The sequence below is a fragment of the Lissotriton vulgaris genome, chromosome 4_2 (assembly GCF_964263255.1).
Source record: "Lissotriton vulgaris chromosome 4_2, aLisVul1.2, whole genome shotgun sequence".
NCBI classification, from domain to species: domain Eukaryota; kingdom Metazoa; phylum Chordata; class Amphibia; order Caudata; family Salamandridae; genus Lissotriton; species Lissotriton vulgaris.
Genome location: NC_141692.1, coordinates 20,469,281 through 20,486,351, shown reverse-complemented (window position 1 = coordinate 20,486,351; position 17,071 = coordinate 20,469,281). Strand labels below are relative to the sequence as shown.

The 17,071-nt window shown below is 44.6% G+C and overlaps 1 protein-coding gene across 1 annotated transcript in view; it reads left to right on the top strand.

Moving 5' to 3' along the window:
• Nucleotides 1-17,071, top strand: part of LOC147718160 (uncharacterized) — a 467,639-nt gene that overhangs the window by 46,482 nt on the left and 404,086 nt on the right. The gene's annotated exons all lie outside the window — the stretch shown is intronic.

Sequence of the window (17,071 nt, the reverse complement as noted above, 5' to 3'; positions counted from 1 at the left end):
GAATATGTTTACCTATTTCACTAGACTGGAATGTGTTTTCGAGGAGGCTGAGCAGATAACTGTAGGCAAAATACGATTTTGGCAGGCAAGCAGGCCGAGCCGGGCACCGCTTCGCTGGCAGGAAGTAAGGCAGGGGTCAGGGATGCATACAGATTTTGGAGACAGGAGGATGAGACTCGGGGCCTCGTTTAAGGGCCTAGCTCGACTGGGCCAGGAAACATGGAGAAAATGTGTGCGAGATTCAAAAGTGCACCATATAAAGACGTTGGCACCATAGGCCTAGAAGCCTAATTAACGGGATTATCTTGCAGGAATGGATAGCTGACATGTTAAGGATGGACGCAAATGTATTTGCGTCTTTCTGGCATGTACGGAACAGAAGTTACACGACATACAAGGAACATGGGTGCATGGATAGGGTGCTAGTGGGGGACACATTAGCTACCTGAAAATTTCTATTACCTCATTCCCTCCTTGGACCCTACTACACCCTTTAGGATATATCTATATTCATGAGACCATCTATCTGTTCGTAAAGCATCATTTGTTCTTCTGTCTTTATTCGGGAACGGGAACGTGTACTTGGACGGGGAATACAAGCTGTGGCGCATAAGCCGCAAATCGCTGGCCCACATTGCAGACAGAGACAACAACTGAATACTATGACCAATATTATTCCGAGGAATGATAACAATTTCCATCCCCAAGCGGATATCACACTCCAGAGCCAACCGGACCAAGTCCAGGTGTCCGGATTCTGGTGCATCTGATGAGCTATGTTATGGAGCCTTGCTATAGCTTTATACACGGATGGCGCGTTATTAGGAATAAACACGCAACAACTGGATCCGATGACTCTACAAGCCCCACCCCTATCGGCCAGGATGACGTCAAGGACAAGGCGATTTTGAAGAACAACAAGTCTCATAGCAGACTGCTCCTCGGTCAGGTTACCTAAAGCAAAAGTAGTCTCGTTCACTACTGCTTCCAAAGTTCTGGTCAATCTTCGAATTATCTTACTATTTTGGACAGGACCTATGAACCAAAAATATCCTTTAATATAATCTTTTTACTGATCCCATGATGATTCAGAATAATCGATAACGGGAGGAAGGTCTCTCTTATGTCTCACATGTACAAGGTTTGGATTTCGATGATAATCAGGCGGGGCTAGGAAAACAGGTGGCAATAGGAACGCAATATAACACGTCCCATCCCAATCTAATGGCAGACGTACATAGGCTGTCTGACCACATATAAAATAAGAATGGCGGGAAGCTTTGAAAGTAGACTTTCCTTTATCACTGAATTCGACAACAGTATTACAATCACTGTGTCCTAGATGTACTGAACCATTCTTTCTGACGCATAATTCACCTTTCACTGGCAAAACTGTAATAAACGGCAAGTCCGAATTAGTCTCAGACTGCACATTCAGGATCATAAGGTTAAGTGTAAAATTACCTAATCCATACACTTCATTTTCTAGATCGGTCCCTGTCCTTTGGGGAAGACCTTCTTTGTCTGGGAAACATATTTTATTCATAAATGTATTCAGGTTCCCCCAAATCCAATTGCCTTGGGAAACCTTGGACTTACTATCTAGGGAAGACATTAAAGTAAACCATGCACCACACAAACCATTATGTGTGAACGGATAAGGAAAGAGGGGCAGAGCTCCCTTGTACTTCTGATAGGGAGGGAGTCGACCGCATACCCAGCAATTGGTGGCATTGCTGGTCTGGTGAGAATGGTGTAACATACGGATGAATGTATTGTTGCGCATTGCTAAACGATAGGATCATTCGTGGGGAGGCAGGTCACTAAAAGTGTGCTCTACAGTATCATTAGTCAGTCAGGATATCTTTATTCGACTTATTACAAGTCATACAAAGAAAAAAAAAAAACGATAAAACATAACATAGGGTACATATGTACATGCATAACCCAGCGTTTCCATAAAAACATTAAAACTACAAATACATGTTAAATACTATATACAAAATTTTTACAATACAAATTATTTCATAAGAAGCAAGCATAATAACCCTTAAAAATTGCTAAAAGGCGAATTTTGACCAGCAGCTTTCACCCTAGCTGCAGCTACTAAGAAATTCGCAATGCAAAAGGTAGTGCGGGGATTTGACAGAAGCTGTAAATAAAGCAATGCTGGGCGAACCTGAGTGAAACCCGCTTCTTTTAGAATAGGAAGCAGATATTTTTTCCTCTGCTCATGAAAGAAGCTGCAAAACATAACGAAGTGCATTGTGTCCTGCACCGAGAAGTCATCGCATCTACAAGGTGGAGCTTCATCTGGCTTCTGCCAGCCCTTAAATGAACCAAGATGGTAGTGTATCAGGTTGAACCTGAACTTGGTTAACAGGAACCTATGATAGGGAAAGGTTACAAAAATAAGATAAGGTGCGATGGAGGGGGCACTGACCAAAAGGTTATGTGACCTGACTGATGGCTTCAATAGTTCAGCATCCTCGCGATGTGCTTCCTTACTTTCCATGAATGCCTTTTTTATGTGACCTATATCCAGGGCCCTGATTTTGTCTGGGCATGAAAAGAGCTCAGGGCGACCCAGGTCAGTAAAAGATTTAATTAGATAGGCCATCCATGGAATACTACTATGTTTATCTAAGGATAAAACATCCTTCAGTATTTTGTGATTTAGTGGGAGGTCATTTAACCACATTTTTAACCAGAGAATCAGGGGTGCTAAGCTCAATAGATCTGACAAATACGGTAAACCCACCTCTCGATGGATTGAATAGGTTGGGGTAGACTGAGATACGGAGAGAAGGGATCTAATAAACCTGTTTTCCGCTCTCTGTATAGGGTCAAGATTGACATAGCCCCACAAAGGTGAACCGTAAAGTGCGATGGCCACTGGCTTGCTCTTATAGATCTTTAAAAGGGCTTCCATGGGCCTAGCTCCCAACTTGCCTGCAAAACCCAGGATCGCTGAGGAGGATCTAGTTACCGCCAACTTTTTAGCTCTTATCTGTGGCCCTCATGTTCCCTTTTGGTCAAATAGTACACCCAAGTATGGGAATGTCGTTACCATTGAAACGGAGACCCCTCTACAAAAGAAAGATTTATGCCTTTTTTTGAAACGCTCACGCCCCATTACCATTGTGTGAGATTTTGAGACATTTACCTTCAAATCCAAATTATTCATAAAGGTGCCAAATGCGTCCAAAAGAATCTGAAGGCCAACACCAGTTCGAGCAATCAACACGGCGTCGTCCGCGTACAGGAGTGCTGGGATTTGTACATCGCCTGCACGTGGGACGTCAGCGTTCTGGCCGCGCAGATGTGCCCCCAGGCCGTTGATATAGATGGTGAAAAGCGTGGGGGCTAAGATGCAGCCTTGCCGTACCCCCTTTCAGGATTTAAACAGTGGGGTACATCTACCATTGTTTGACACTCGAACGGCTGCAAACAGCTCCTGATGCATAGTGGCCATAAACGAGACCAATGCTTCTTCGATGCCCAGCTCCAACAGGATCGCCCACAGTTTTGATCTATTAACAAGGTCGAACGCCGATGAAAGGTCCATAAAAGCAAGAAACACAGAACCCTCCTTGGCTACCGTATACTTGGATATGAGTAAGTGCAAGTTAATACATTGTTCAATGGTACCTTTTCTCTCTCTAAAACCATATTGCAGGTCAGATAGGCCACCACAATCCTCGATGTTCTCCCTCAATCTGGCTAACAGAACTCTGCCCAGGATTTTTATGGTCGAGTCCAAAAGGGATATGGGCCTGTAGAATGCGGGATCGTCCCTCCGACCTTTGTTTTTGAAAATGGGGACGATCGTAGATATGGCCCATGAGGCAGGGGCTGGGTTGCCGTTTACTGCGTTAAACAAATTTGACATAACCTCAGCCCAAAGTTTAGGTGAAAACATGAAGAAATCGGCCGGTACTCCATCCGGACCAGGTGCCTTGTGTTTGGTGGTTGCCAGGAGTGCTTTTTCCACTTCTTGCGAGTTGAAGATGATGGAATGTGCGTGGTTGCTGGGCAGCTGACCCCTATTCGTGCCTTCGTCATCAGCTCCCCCATATACGTTTTTGAAAAAGGACAGCCATGTTTCATCAGTAATCACACAGTCCAGGGGTGCGTTGTTATCTTCTGCAAATAGGGACTGCTTCATGATCTCCCAAAATCTCCTACTGTCCTTTAGTACAGCCGCGGAAAGGAGATTGTCCCATGTTTCGCGTTTGATGGCGTCTTTGCGTATTTTTGTGGCCGCTTTATAGATCTTCCTTTTTCTTGAAATATCAGCTTTATCCCTGGGGACAGATTTTAGTGCCACAAGCAATTCTCTGTGTGCTTTCGAGCATTTATGGTCAAACCACCGCTTGTGGTCTTGTGCACCCGGGGTGGGTTTGGCCAGGAGATCCTTAGAGACCTGAACGCATATTGCCTCGTAGGCTGCAACTATGGTATGCCCTTGAGTGCCCGGATTTCTACAGAGCTCGACTTGAGCTTTGATTTTGGGGAAGCATTTTTTATAGAAGTTTTCCGGGATCACTTTGGCCCACTTCACTCGTCTATCTTGATCAGCGGTCCTCAGGGGTTGTGCCACTTTCTCGGTTGCTGGAGGTGCCCCCATGTAGGCCCCCCAGGCCACTTCAAGAAGAACTGGGTTATGGTCACTGAAGTGAGTGGGTACAGTGCGATAGGTCATAGACCGGCTTAAAATGCCCCATGTGACAAAAATATAGTCAATCACTGTACCATGTAGGGTGCCAATAAAAGTTGGGGTTCTCTGGGCGCAGTCAGGTTCGTTTAGATCAAAGTTGGCCAGGAGTTCCTCAAGCTCCTGCCCCTCTGCAGAGTGCTCGAAATGAGGGCCCTGTATGGCTACGTCCTCCACCTCCTTTACGTCACTACCCTTGCAGGCTAATTCGCACAAATGAATATTAAAATCGCCTAATAAAATTATCTCATATACTAGGTTGATATCCTGAAGTACTGTGTTTAAAATATTATCTAGACTAGCGATATTGCGACCATTGTAATCGCTGTTCCCAGAGTTATAAAAATTGACATATAATGTCTTACAATCTTTACTGATCACCCTCTCAACCATTAAAATGTTATCGGAATCAGAGCTGATCTGCCTATAGCTGCCTTTTAGAGCCAGTGAGAACAAGGTCACCAAGCCCCCCTTGGCTCTACCTGCTCTGCTCGGAACTGCAGGTTTGGTAAAACTGGTGTACCCATCCCACCAAAGGTTATTGGATGTATCCCAAGTTTCTTGCAGGGCGATAATATGATGTTTAGAAATGAAACTTAGCCATGCATGGTCCTGACGTTTGGCGTTTAGGCCCGCCACGTTCCAACTTATTATCTTGCAGGAGTCAGTGGGTGACCTTAAATCTTCTTTCACGTTCTCAACTGCTCTATCAGCTGTTGGTAGTTGCGATGCCTGACCACCACTTGTTGGTAATGAATCAATCGGCTCCTCCCGTTCTTGAGCTACTCCTGGTTCAAGTCAGTCGCAGGAATTTAAGTCTGACAAGGGAGCAAATCTATTGCCAGTACCAAATCCCCACTCAAAAGGAGTAGCTACCTGGGCCTGGCCAAATGGAGCTAAGTTCCACATAGGTTGCGGGGTTATTGGGTGTACCGGGAACTGATCGTTTCCCAACCATTGTGTTGGCCTAATACCCCTGGTGCTATAATCATAGGCCCGTATGCCAGAACCCCAAACATTTCCTCTTGGCTCTTGTACCAAGGGTGGCCTGGTATTTAAGTCGTTTGGGCGATAGAGTCTTCCTGGCTCCCTATATGCTATGGGCTGATCCTAATCCATACACTTCATTTTCTAGATCGGTCCCTGTCCTTTGGGGAAGACCTTCTTTGTCTGGGAAACATATTTTATTCATAACTGTATTCAGGTTCCCCCAAATCCAATTGCCTTGGGAAACCTTGGACTTACTATCTAGGGAACACATTAAAGTAAACCATGCACCACACAAACCATTATGTGTGAACGGATAAGGAAAGAGGGGCAGAGCTCCCTTGTACTTCTGATAGGGAGGGAGTCGGCCGCATACCCAGCAATTGGTGGCATTGCTGGTCTGGTGAGAATGGTGTAACATACGGATGAATGTATTGTTGCGCATTGCTAAACGATAGGATCATTCGTGGGGAGGCAGGTCACTAAAAGTGTGCTCTACAGTATCATTAGAGGAAGCATGTACATGAGAATCAAGAGGAAAGAAAACATGTAGCATTAAACTTATGCATATAATCGTAAGACTCAGAAGAAACATAGAAATTAATGCGATAATGCATCTGCTGTGCAAAACTTTACAGTATTGTTTTCTCTTTTCACTACGCCTATCTCTCTGACTACTTGGGTCTATCTTATACATGTCAGAAACCTGTCTAACCGCTTCACCCGAGGGGGACTTAAACAATTAAACGCTGTCTGACTTACTAGACCTCAACTTGGAACGATACTCCTGTTGGGGAGTTTTCTCTAGCAGGGGCAGTTTAGAGTCAGTATCTAAAAGTGGGCAGTCCTTAATCGGAGTCTCTGGACACAGTCCGTGAAATTTCTTAATGTGGCTGGAGTGCAGCCATCCCTTGCGACCTTCCAGCTTGACTGCGGTCCTCGTTGACATCAACACCAACTTTGGCTGCTTCCATCTGGGTTCCAGCGGATTTTTCCTGTCGAAATTCCTCACATAAACATATTCTCCTGGAACGACTTCATGCGGTTTTACTTGGGTGTTGTCCGGGAAGGCAGCCGCGACCTGTGAACGACAAGATTGTAGTGCAGACATCAAGGCAGCCAAGTAATCTGTCAGCATAGTACTTTCAACATCAGTAATTCGTCTGGGCATAGGCGTACCCCACATGTTTGGGGGACGACCAAAAATAATCTCATACGGAGACAATCCTGTTCTAGAATGGGCTACCATTCGCATATAAAAGAGGGCAACTGGCAGGGCTACTATCCAATCTACACCTTTTTCTGCACAGACTTTTGCTAGGCATGTTTTCAGGGTTTGATTATGTCTCTCAATGAGACCTGCGGCTTCGGGATGTCGGACGCAGTGGAACTTCCACTGGTAGCCTAACAGGAGTGATACCTGTTTCATAAGCTCGGACGAGAATGGCTGTCCATTATCAGAGTACACGACACGGGGCAAACCATATCGTGGGAAAAACTCACGGACCAGCTGTTTGGCAGTGGTTACAGCAGTGTAATCAGGGACTGGATATGCTTCTGTCCATCGGGAAAGAGCACATACGACTACGAGGACATAGTTGAATCCTCGGCATCTGTCCATCTGGATATAATCCATCTGGAGGACTTCAAAAGGATGGTCAGGAGGATGAAATCCACCTTGTTCCACGGGAACACCTTTGCCTGGATTGAACTGACAACAGATCATGCAAGTACGCACTTTCTGTTTCGCTGCTGCTCTTAAATGTTTGTTGAACCAAAGATTCTGTAAACTGTCTAACATGGCTTTCTCTCCTAAGTGTGCTGGACTATGTGCTGTGTTAATGATAACTTGAAACATAGAGTCGGGGAGGAACCATGTGGCTCTCCCCTTCGTCATCCATCCCTGATCTGTCTGACTCCCTCCTTGTTCAGTCCATTTCCTGATTTCATCTGGGGTTGCATGTGTCTGTATGTCGAGTACATCTAGTGTGGGATCCTTAACTGTCAGGCAATGTGTCAGTGAAGGTACTTCAGTCTTTGTCATGTTAATCGGTATGTCTGTCTGAGCTGTGAGTTTGGCTGTTCAATCTGCCAGGTCGTTACCCTGGGAAATAGTGTCGGTGACTTTGGTATGTGCTTTGCACTTCATAATGGCTATGGCTGTAGGCAAGTGTATTGCTTCTAACAGAGCTTGAATAAGGGGACCGTGCTGAATCTTGGTACCGTGAGAAGTTAAAAAACCTCTCTCTTCCCAAAGAACACCGAAGTCGTGAACGACTCCGAATGCGTACTGTGAATCTGTGTATATGTTTACTTTCTTGTTCTTGGCTAGTATACAGGCTTGGGTCAGAGCAATGAGCTCTGCAGCTTGAGCAGATAGTGTGTCAATACGGTGAGTTTCTATGAATTCAGTTTCAGTGGTCACTGCGTATGCGGCCACTAACTCTCCTGTGCTTGTTCTCATACATGAACCATCCACGTAAAGTGTCAGGTCTGGGTCAGGCAATGCAATGTCTGTCAAGTCTTGTCGGGGCTTTGTCACTGTATTAATGACTTCTACACAGTCATGTGGTGCTGGATCAATTGTACTCGAGGGTAACAATGTGGCAGGGTTAAGTATATTGCAGCGTCTGATTTCTATGTGTGGCTGGAACAGTGTCAGTTCATAACCTGTCAGTCGTGTTATGGTCAAGTGTTGAGTCTGGGTTCGGTTCAGAAGAACTTCTACGGAATGTGGAACCTGTACTGTCAAGGGATGTCCTAACACTATTGAGTCGCTTTGTCTGATAGCTAGAGCTGTTGCTGCAACTGATTTCAGGCACGCAGGCAAAGCCTGGGCTACTGGATCCAATGTACTAGAAAAATAAGCACAAGGCTTATGGTGTCCTGCTTGATCTTGTGTGAGAACAGATAATGCTGTGCCATCGCGTTCTGTGACAAAAAGTGTAAAAGGTTTGTTGTAACATGGTGTCGCTAAAACTGGTGCTTGACATAAAGCTTTCTTCAAGTCATTAAAAGCTTGTGTATGTTCCTGAGTCCAAGGGAGGACAGTTGAAGTCGCTGCCTCCTGTGTTGTCAACTGTATGAGTGGCTTGGCTAGATATGCATATTTGGGAATCCATTGTCTGCAGTAAGAAGTGAGGCCAATAAAGGCCCGTACTTGCTTTTGTGTCTTGGGTTGTGGCAGATGTGCAATTAACTGGATACGATCGGGTGTCAACTGTCTACCTCTCTTGGACAGCAAGTGTCCAAGGTATACCACTTGCTGGGCACAGAATTGTAGCTTCGAAGGGGACACCTTATGCCCCTTTTCGGCCAGAAAATACAAGACTGTCAGTGACGCGCGTTCGCAATCACGTTCGGTCTGTACTGTGATTAACAAATCATCAACATATTGCAGCAGGGCAGTGTCAGTAGGCATGTGAATACTGTCTAGTTGTCTTTTCAGTGCTTGGCTGTAAATACTAGGACTCTCTGTGAACCCTTGAGGTGCACGTGCAAATTTGAAGCTTCGGCCATTTAAACAGAACCCGAAAAGGTATTGGCTATCGGGATGAATGGGGACACTAAAGAAGGCGTTCTTGAGATCGATTACAGTAAAGAACGCAGCTTCTGAATCAATGGCAGTCAATAGTGATGAAATATCTGGGACTACTGAGTACTGAGGTATAATACATTTATTGAGTTCTCGAAGATCAATCACCAATCTGTAGACTGGAGGTGCATTTGGGTCAGTTCGTTTAAGAATCGGAATGATTGGAGAATTACATACATTGGAGTCAGTTTCTACAACTACTCCTTGGGCAATGAGCTCGTCAATAATTTTCAGTAAGGCTGCTACAGCCTCAGGGGGTAATTTATATTGTCGGATTCGGGGCAGTACAACACCTTGCTTGAGTGTGACACGATAGGGTGTAATATGCATACAACCTACATCAGTTGGACCTTGCGCCCATAAATGCCGTGGAACATTCTGCAATCTTGGATCAAAATCTCTCAACACATAATGACCCTTAAAGTCATGTAAGAATAATCTCACTCCTTCCGGAGAACAACATATTACTGCTCCTAGAGCTTTTAACGTTTTAATACCAAGCAAGTTTTCTGGACATGATACCGTAAGTAACAAATCAGTAGTTCGAGACAATGGACCAACTGCAAGGGGAACTGGCTTTGATACTTCGTTAACAATAAGCTTTCCTGAAAATCCAAGGGAAACATTCTGTGAGCCTGAGAGGGCTGCCCCTGGAACCTCGTCATGACTAATGGTAGTTCTGCTCGCCCCTGTGTCAATCAAAAATTTTCTGTCTTTCCCTAATACCTGACTATGTACATAGGGACCATCTTGATCTACCTGTAACCTCGATAAGGGGCAAGCCAACCTCCCTCTCTAGGCTGTTTCATGTATACTGCTGATTATCGGGGTAATCTGACTGTGCATACTGGTACATTTGCTGTGTGACATGTTGTGTTGCGGCAATGAGTTGGGGTTGGGGTACAGCTACTGTCTGTTGCTGTGCATTCTGTGGAGGTTGCGTATTCTGTGGAATATTCTGTTGAACGTGTTCTGGTCTAGGTGGGCGCGGTCTTTCTTTCGTTTTGCCTGTAGCAATATTGTGTCTTAGAACGGCACATTCATTTATGAAGTGACCTGGCTGTTTACAATAATTGCAATTCCCTTTAACAGGAGCTGCAGAATGACTAGTCTGTGTGTTACCTCTCTTCTGACCATCTGCTGGGACGCACTGGGCAACTAGTACTTTCATTTTCGTGTCTTTCATACGTCTCTGTTCATGATCGTGTTCCTCTCTAATTCTGTTCTGGTGATACTGTAACATTTGTAACATTTGGGAAGGCGTATTTGCTTGCCATGTGCTTTCGACTTTCAATAATCTGTTCTTAACCTGGGGTAAGGAATTCTCGACTAATTTGGTCACAAAAAGATGTGGATATGACCCGCTACTTGTTTTCAGGCCACTATTAATAACGAAACATTTCTCGAATCTAGAATAAAAATCACTAGTGTCTTCGTCTTGTTTCTGTTTACAGGCTGAGATTGCATCCCAGTCTTCCTTTTTAACTGTCAATAACCTAGGCAAAACCTGTACTAGTAATCCTGGTAATGCTTTAGTTTTGGTCCCGAGACCAGTACCTGGAATACGTGTGTTTTCTTCGTCTTCTAATTCAGTCCAAATAATCTTTTTATCTCCCACCTCCCATTCTTTCTCTTTAAGTTTTTCGTAAATACCAGCCGGCAACAATACTTTTAACATTTTAAGGATGTCGGAATACGTATAGTCTCCCATGAGTAACATGTCTTTTAATTCACGGTGAAAACCTGCTGGATCTTTATCATGACTGGGCACTATTTTCTTCATTTCCAATAATTCCATTTTGGTCAAAGGAGTGTATACGAATACGCGTTGAAGCGTACCCCCTGGAATCTGGACGGGATGAACTTCTTGTAAGGGATTCTGTCTGTCTATGTAATATGGCTGTCTTACTGGGGGTGGAACAGAAACAAAATGTGGAGTCAGGAAAGTTCTGTATTTTTTACGTTGTTCTAGGATGGTATTAATTAAATCGGTACCTAGGCCTCTCCATCTTTTTAGGAGTAATTCTTCCAATATATTATAAAGGGACCTGGATCAGAATGCTGGCTTTCATATAGGTTAATGAGATGTTGGATCATGTACATACCAGCTAGTCGCTGTTCGTCTGGAGTGAGGCTCAAAAATGTTTGCGCTACTGAATCATCTTTATATATACTTTCATTCCCAGCCCATTGGACTGCTGACCGGGCTAGTTCCTGATCACGCATCGTATTAAGTTCATGGTAACCTATTCTTTCTTTCAGTACTTTATCAGTGTCTTGAAATACATGTTCAAGAGAACATTGTTCAGGTATGGGAGAAAGGAAACGTTTCTTGTTTTCTAGACGAATGGGTCTGTCAAAAGGTCTGTCAAAAGAATACTGTTTAGGAAGCTTCACTCTACCTACGTACGCTATTGTGCCTTGGTTTTCTGCTGTATCATCTAAATTCTCCTCCTCTGAGGATTCATTCTTGTCGGACTCGGCTTCCCTTTCAGCCTTCTTTCTGTCATGCATTGTTACGATTTCTTTACGGATCTTTCTGTACATGGCGTCTATGCAATTTTGTTTATTATGTTTACCATCGGCTATATTATTACTCCATTTCATCAGTACATCCATCTCTTCTTTACTAGCACCTGGCCGATCTCATTCCCTTATCAAACAATTAATCAAAAATCGTAAGATCATACTTTGTGTTTCAACCTTCTGATATGCCATGGCCTCGCGAATACATTCTGGTCTCTCCCCTGTTCTAATAAAATGATATATATTGTCTAGATGGTTAGTCATTTCTGGTAATAGAATCAAATAATCTGTAACGCGTCGTAGACGTAACGAAAATAACATCATGTCTCCTACACCCGGTACTGGGTCATATCTACAATCTGTAATGTACCGTCTAAGGTTTTCGTATGTAGCCGCTTTCGGCGTACGTTGCAATGCTAATTCTCTGATTGTCATTCGTTTTACTTGAGGCGGGGTGATAGGCTGACCTCCTACGGCGCCTCCTGAAGCGGAAGCGTAACTATCAACTAGCTGTGTTGAGACTGCTGGTGTCATAATTTGAAATACAGGTGCAGGTAATGTAAGCGGACCCTGGGTTGTCGGTACAGCGAAAGGGTTATAAGGACTGGTAGTAGGAAGAACAGCAGTAGTAGTAGTAGTAACAGGTATAGTTGTGACAGGGACAGTGGTGACAGGATAGGAAGTGGCAACGGATGGGGAAGTCGAGTCTTGAGCGGGTTGGGGTAACGTGTCTTGAACAGACTGAACTGGCTGAATAGGCTGCTGTACATTATTAACAGGTGGTACGTGTACATTAGTATATGCTGGAGCTACATCATCTAAATAGGAAGAAAGGAAAATGTCTGCGGCGGTCTGTTTGTGACGAAGTTTAGTCGGAACCAATGGTGGTGGCAAGTTACGGGGTACTTCCGGGGTCGCCTTGGGCAGGCCCTCGGCAAGAACAGGATACATGCCTGTAATGAGTGCGTTTCTTTGACGGTCTAATTGTTCTATTCTGACTTGTTCTCCTTCTTCTAGTAACTCTTTTTCTCTGGCTTTTTCAGATTCATCTCTACTTCTCTCTGCTTTCCTGATTTCTTTCTCTGTTCTTCTATGCGATTCTTTACGCCACAATTCTATGGCATCTTTCTGGGATTGTCTGGCTTTCTTTTTCCACAATGCTTCTTCTACTCTCATGATGCATTCAGCATCCCATGTCCCTGAGACAGGCCATCTAAACTTCTCTTCCAGATCCTTATTGTAGTCCACCCACAAATCTAGATACAGTACGGCATCTAAGCCGTGTTTATGGTACATAAAATATCCTGGAGTGTCCCTAGGCGGGACAGGAACTGCTTCTTCGAGTATCCCTTTCCTAGTTCCTATCTGACGTAATTTCGAGAACAGTGGCATGATTGGAGTGATTCGGTCGTGAACACAATAAACACAGTAATGAATAGCAAACAATCATTCATACCACGACATTAAAACATTAAAACACATTGAAACATGTTCAGACTGAATTTACCTGGTACATAGAAAACACAATATACTGAAAATCTCGAGATACCACACTAGAATACTGGATTACTAGATGCACTGCTAAACAGTACAGACAATACCGGTCCCATAAAGAGACACGTCGGACCGTATCCACCTAAGTGAACACGTCTGGACCAGGTCTGTGTACCCAGACCTGTCTTGACCGGGCACAAATTAATGAACCCGTCTAGATGCGTTCCCGACAACGGTACTCACCGGGAAGCAAGAAACTGAAGGCCTCGGAAACTGGACTGGACTGGACTGGACTGCTACGACATCTGACTGCTACGCATCACGCTACCACGCATGCGCTTCGGAACAGGTGGGCCTCTGGATACCTCGGACCTTGCTCTCTCGACTTGGGCTCTGGTCGGGATTCTCCGCATTCCTCACCGCCTCGTCTGGACGCCGGACCGCAGTCTCCGTCTCCCCCGTGGGCCCGAGGGAAGATAGCAGGAAAACCCGCAGACGTGCACGGTTTCTGTCGCGGCTGTAGAAGGGGTCAAAGCCTGCATAACATCGCCGGCGAGTGAGGAAGGGGGGTCACTGTTCGGGCGCCAAATTATGTGGTAAATAATTTTACCGTATCATTTTTCCATACAATTATCAATAAAAGACAGCTCATTCAAATGAGAGGCAGAGTCCGTGGGATCTGAGTCATACGGGCTTTAATGAAGGATCCTCGAGAATCGGATATCATGTTCCATCACCACTAAGGTTCAGGAAGGGACATTCAACGTTTTATTAGCATTACACATTATATATAGTAAAACAGTACGATTGAAACCAATACAGTAGGCGTAACAGGTGAAAAGAGAGAGATAAGAACACATGTGCGTAACAGGAGGCGTGAAAAAAAGCGTACACATGGGCGTGCACTGGACATGTCAGAGAAACGTCACAAGAAACGTCACATGTGGGTGGATGCAAAGAGAAAGTTGCAGGATCAGCAGAAACCTATGACCTGAATGCGCACGCAACTGAGCATGACGTGGAACTGGGGAGAACTGGGGGCTTTGACTTTAGCACTAGTGGAGGAGACTGGTGTCTGGAATGTCAGGGCAACCTGTACCTATAACATATCTGGTATCTCATGTTTGGAGGATGTAGTGTCTGAAGTAAAAGGTCTCTCGGGCAGAGGCCGTTCAATACTGAATGCTAGTGCGTGCATACGTGTCTTGGTGCAATGCGCGGAGCCATGGGCCTACCATGGTAACGGGTTCAGTAAATCACTTGCAAGGAGGACAGGAAGGCCGGGCCCTTTGCTCTGTAGCCGGGAATATGTTTACCTATTTCACTAGACTGGAATGTGTTTTCGAGGAGGCTGAGCAGATAACTGTAGGCAAAATACGATTTTGGCAGGCAAGCAGGCCGAGCCGGGCACCGCTTCGCTGGCAGGAAGTAAGGCAGGGGTCAGGGATGCATAGAGCTTTTGGAGACAGGAGGATGAGACTCGGGGCCTCGTTTAAGGGCCTAGCTCGACTGGGTCAGGAAACATGGAGAAAACGTGTGCGAGATTCAAAAGTGCACCATGTAAAGACGTTGGCACCATAGGCCTAGAAGCCTAATTAACGGGATTATCTTGCAGGAATGGATAGCTGACATGTTAAGGATGGACGCAAATGTATTTGCATCTTTCTGGCATGTACGGAACAGAAGTTACACGACATACAAGGAACATGGGTGCATGGATAGGGTGCGAGTGGGGGACACATTAGCTACCTGAAAATTTCTATTACCTCAGGTCAATCAGATTGAGATAAGTTATATTTGGGTTTCGGGCTTCACCTGGAATGCTAGCAGAATTAGGACTAGTAGGTAGTCAATCAATTGCATCAAGTGCGGAATGACCCACCACTCCAATAGAGCAGTCTCGCAGTGCAGCACATACGCTGCCCAGGCTCGACCTAAAAAGGGATGGGCAAAGGTGCAGAGCATGTTCAGAGAAGCAGTTGGACAGGCACTGTGCAGCACTTGCGGGGCCACAGGCAGTGAGTTATCCACACCCTGTGGAACACCTGTTGGGTTGAACGCCATGTGCAGCAGGATTAGGCATGGGCTGGCCGTGGGACTTGGCATGTACCAATAACGTTGGTACTGATATTTGATAGGCAGTTAGCAAGTTTAGTACAGAGAGTGAAACTCAGGTTTCAGATAGATGTATTCAACCATATCCAGGGGCATAACGAAAGTTGAGAGGCCCCCCTGCAAGTTACAAGGGGGCCCTGCTCTGGATTTAATCCTGAGTTCTCAGAAATTTTGGTAAGACATCTATGACCATCGTTAGACTTCTACCGTGGTATACAATTTGGTTACTAGTACTTATGATATGCATTGCTCTATCTATCCACAACAGCGTCCGGTCATTATACTGCTAAATTGTTTGTACTCTGGAAGGATTTTTATTAAAATCTAAAAGTCAACACCACCACAGATGTGTCATGAAAAAAACAGTACAAGAGTTTGGACCAGAAAAAGAGCACCACTGGAAGTGAACAAATAACTCAATATAAGAGAATGGACAGCATTTTATATATATACAGGATAGACGCTCCTCTGTTGTACTTACTACTAATATTGCTTCACCAGAGTTCTGTAATCACCTCTAGGAAATCTTTTTCTAAGTACTGTGGAGGGACTCTGTTGTGGGTAGATAGAGCAATGCATATCTTAAGTACTAGTAACCAAATTGTATACCACGCTAGAAGTCTAGCGATGGTCATAGATGTCTTACCAAGATTTCTCTTCTGTGCCGTGCATTGGGTGAGGCATCAAATGCAAAGGTATTATCAATAAAACAATGTATCCTATGAGAGGAATATGAAAAGAATATTAAGTCCAAAGCTATAGAGAGCCCCGTCCACTCGATGTTAAATAGTATTCCACTGGGTTAAAACACATTGGTGTACCTCATAGAGTCACTTCAGTAGGGTCTATGATTCCTACGTTATAATACTGCGCCAATCCATTGCGGCCGAATGGCGAACAAAATATGCACAAGGGTGTATTAATCTCAGTCCAGGAATGCTACAAAAAAGATAACACAATATTGGTGTTCGAGGTCGTAGGCTAAATGTTGAAAAGCACGCCATTGATAGTACTCGACGGACATATGTATATCCCTCATAAAGATTCGATAACGTTGAAGATGATGTAAGTCCGTGAGGCAAGTCCTATTTATCTTCTCTACACAAACATTTTTAATAGCGGTTCACTAAGGACCAACATCCCTCAGTGTGGTACTAACTCAGATATATCTGCCTCTACTCATAAAAACGGGGAGTCAGATGTATTATGAGAGGATATGGACATTGTAATTAGAGTTCAGTATTTTCCAAAGTGATCGAACTCCAATGTAACCCATTGCACCCACCACAGCACTGTCCAATCACAATGAACACCAGTAGAAAGACCCTGAAAACATGCATCACCTCCCACAATCGCAAATGTCCCGCTTGATAACACAATAAGAAAGAGCAAATGATGCATCGTGATGAAGGCTAAAGCTGGAGACCGTGGACGACTATAGCCAAATATCAGAGTGAATGGGCAAGGAGATCCCTGCCTACTGTATGCTTCTCTGTCTCCATGCAAAAGATTCTACTGGAAACCTGAACACATTTTCTAAATACAACTTCCTGTCTTTGTGTCTTTGTTTACAGGCTCAGTTACATCCGTCATCAAGGCCTGTGCTCCCACCTGCACCCCAGGCGCTGTTACTCTAG